General features: G+C 56.5%; 1 pseudogene; it reads left to right on the forward strand.

Moving 5' to 3' along the window:
• The first annotated feature begins 706 nt into the window (after positions 1–706).
• On the forward strand, positions 707–3,590 carry LOC117071095 (annotated as a pseudogene).
• Positions 3,591–3,856: the final 266 nt, after the last annotated feature.

Raw genomic sequence — 3,856 nt, forward strand, 5'->3', positions numbered from 1 at the left:
ATTCCCTTCACCTCTCAGGGCCTCAGTTAACTCATTAATAATACGAGGCTGATGGAACTCTTAGGTGTAAATAGAATGAAAGATATTTTCATCAATTGCCTATTTCAGTATCTGCATGCTCCAGAGTTGGTATGGGTAGCGGCATTGTAAGGGAGAAAGGGGCATGGAAGAAATAAATCTGAGGGAATGGATTCTCCTTGCAGCTTTCCATAACGAAAGTCAGGCATTCCCTTCACCTCTCAGGGCCTCAGTTAACTCATTAATAATACGAGGCTGATGGAACTCTTAAGGTTGTAAATAGAATGAAAGATAATTTTCATCATTGCCTATTTCAGTATCTGGCATGGAGTAGGTGTTCAGTAAATCATATATTATCCTAATGTGAAAATTCTCTAGGCAATGTAACCATGATCGGTGTTTAATCCTAGTCCAGTGTGAACTGTTTAAATATTTATAAACCTCAAATAATCCTGACAAGATGTCTTATACACGCGATGAATGCTGAAGCAGTCCTTTATTTTGCTCAGCAGGGGTTTGGCCTGAATGACAGCTGATGACCTGGAGTCTCAGCATGCATCTCTGGTTGGTTTCCTTCCTTTCAGGATAAAATCAGTATGTCCTTGCTCTTCTCCCACTCTCAGACCAACGAGTTCATCTTCTGGGAGCTGCTGGCCAACCTGTACTCCCGTGGGAACCAGAACAGCTGATGGAGGAGTCCGCAGAGCAGGCACAGCCGTGCAAAGAGATGCTGCGCATGCACCACGTGCTGAGGGAGGCGCCCAGCATCATCGATGACATTAACACGACCACCGTCAGCACGCCCACGGGGTTCGTAGATGACTCCTAGCTACAAGTGCAGAGCGTCCCGGCCCGACGCAGGTAGCAGAGCCGGCCCCCACGACCCCAAAGCCCCAGAGCCCGGGCTGCTGGAGAAGTGCCAGACCAGGCATGTGGCGCGCCCCTTCCCCAGAGTGGCTCCCACTTGCAGCAAGAGGCGGAGCTTAGAGAGGGCGGGGCTTGCCGTGGAGCGCGGCCTGCGGGGCTGGGTGGAGCTGGGACCTTGGCGCCGCCTGCGGCGGGGCTTAAGCTCTGGCGACCGCCTCAGGCAGGCAGGGAGGATCTTGCATGCATGGGCCTGGCTGGCACTGGGCTGGGGCGGGGCCTCAGGGTGGGCGGGGCCACTCATCATTCCGCTCTCTGTTTCTGGCTCCCTGTCGCCCGCAGGTCCCCCAAGTCCAGCCCCACGACGCAGAGCGGAGCCCCCGCCGTGCGCCCAGCCCGGCCCGGGTCGCGGAGCCCTGCTCCTGGGCCTCTGCCTGCTGGGTCCGCCCTGGGGGAAGCGCCCCTTGTACCCTCAAGGACGGGGGCTTCCCCTGACCCCTTCTGCCCTCCCCCAGCAGGTGCCCTCGCGCCCCGCCCGGGGTCCCCAGGTGAGTAAGGGCTGAATACGGCGGGAGAGGCCGCCGGACGGGCACGGCCGGGACGGAAACGGGGCTGGATTCTAGTGCATCGGACCTGGTTGCCAGAACCGGCCGTCTCCATTCCAGGCATTCGGACCGTGGGTGCTGGAGCCCTGAGTGGCCGAGGGCTGACGGAGCCTGCCCCCAAAGGAGTACTGAGTCCCGGAGGTGGTCGTTTTTAGGGAGGGGACTATGAGGCTCGTCCCACCTGCCCCCTTCTTTCCAGCACTTGCATGGCGCTTCCCTCCATATTCACTCTTGGCGGCCGCTCCACACGTTGCATTCCCCTCCTTTCTTCTTCTGTCTATGCTCCATCCTCCATTCCCTCCAACTCCTCTCCCAGCCCCTGGGGAGCCTACTTCAGGTCAGAGAGTCTGAACCCCGATCTGCCCTGGGTGTGTGGATTTCCTTCAGCTACCCTGATGTCCCCACTTTCAAGTCCTGATTCCTTTGAGCCATTCCAAGGGGTGTCCGGCCACCGGCCCACAGGAGCAGAGACCAGGCTGTTGTGACTGTGTGACGATCAAGGTGTGTGATGTGTGTGGGGGAGCTTGCACACAAGTGTGAAAGTGGAAGAATGGCACCCAGGCCTGGGCTAGGACAGGAGCCGAGGGGGCCATGGGCAGTCTGATTTTTTCCTCCACCCCACCCCGCCCCCCCCCTGCCCACCCTACCTGATCTAAACCAATGTGGTAGTGGTGGCTGCAGGGGCAGGGACAGGAGTATCTGAAGCCTGCTTCACTCCCAAAGATCTAAGGAAAAGCGTTCTGCATCTTTTGGCTTGGCCTTGTTGATCCATGGCCCTCTTTCAAGGACATGCACTCTGATTCCCAGTGTGCCCTGTTTCCACTGGTCATGTTCTCTAAGGAAGAACAATAGCATCTGTTTTTGTCTCCAAATGACTGTAGGGTAAGTGCCCATAAACCAAAATGAGGCAGGGATTGGGGCTTGCCCTATGACACACTGACGACCAATGTAGATGGATAGAGGCAAGCAGCATGGTATTGGGCAAGAGCACTGGACTGGGAGTCCAGAGATGCTGCTTCACCCTGGGCCTTTAGGCAAGTCCCTTTGCCTTCCAGAGCCTCAGCATCCTTTCTATCAAATGATGACTTTCTGCTTTTCTCCCAGGGTGGCTGTGGGGATCAAGGGAGACAGTGGCCATAGAGATGCTGTGTTAACTACAGATGCGGCTGTAGGAGCACTTTGCTAACTACCAATGTGAGTTCAGACTCTTCAGGGTATTTGGCACCCAGGTCTATGGTGAGGTGTGACATATGGGATGTAAGGTTTGATGCCTGCTCCGACTCCAGGCTGCTAACATGAAAAACATTTGGCAAGTCATGAAGAGCAGTCTGGGAGAGCTTCTTCAAGGCAGCCTGGCTTCAATGCAGTCCGGGGCATGACAGATAGAATTACGTGGCAAGGAATTCACCCAGGAGGCCTCAGGAAGAAGTGAGTCCTGTTCGTGCACTTGGGCTGATCACCGCTGGATCCAGCTGCAGGTGTCTGATGGGCAACACCAGACCACTGGACTGCTGGAGGTGCAGACCTTGGAGCCCTACCTCCGTGTGGCCAAAGGCTCCGGCCTCGTGGTCCCTCAAGGAGGCCAGGGCAGCATCGACACAGTCAAGCTCCACCTGGACACCAACCTTGACATCCGCAGTGGGGATGAGGTGCACTACCATGTCACAGCTGGTCGTCGCTGGGGACAGTTGCTCTGGGCCACTCAGCCAGCCACAGCCTTCTCCACGAGGACCTGTGGATGGGGCTGTTCTCTAAGGCCTCAATGGCAGCCTCAGCCCCCACAGCACCTTCTCAATGGAAGTGGGGCCAGTGCACACGGATGCCACCCTACAAGTGACCGTTGCCCTAGAGGTCCCACTAGCCCCACTGAAGCTGGTCCGGCACAAGAAGATCTGTGTCTTCCAGGGAGAGGCAGCTGAGATCAGAAGGGACCAGCTGGAGGCGTAAGCAGGGGTGTGGGCCAGGTAGAGGGCTTCCGGCCCAGCTTCCATGCCAGGTACACATGTGACTTGGGCTGTGGCTATGGTGGTCCCAGGTTGCATGTGTGCACGGGTCTCAAATGTGCTCCCGTATATGTTGTGCTCCCAAGAGTTTCTGGGGAGCTTGCTGTACACCCATCCTCCTGGGAGTTGTGTGTGCCTCCAGAGTTCATGTCCACTCATGTCCATGGCATGGCTGAGCATGCAGATTCCTGGGCCCCACTAAGCCCTACTGAATTTCTGAAGTAGAGCCCAAGAATCTGCATTGCAGTCAGTTTCCTGGGAGGGCATCACGGGTCCTGAACTTTGGGGATTGCTGGCCATGGAGACAGGTGGCTGCTCCTCAGATCCACATGTTCCCCGTTCTTTTCTCAGAGCCCAGACCAGGAC

This window comes from Trachypithecus francoisi, unplaced genomic scaffold (genome assembly GCF_009764315.1).
Source record: "Trachypithecus francoisi isolate TF-2019V2 unplaced genomic scaffold, Tfra_2.0 Lachesis_group3, whole genome shotgun sequence".
NCBI lineage: Eukaryota > Metazoa > Chordata > Mammalia > Primates > Cercopithecidae > Trachypithecus > Trachypithecus francoisi.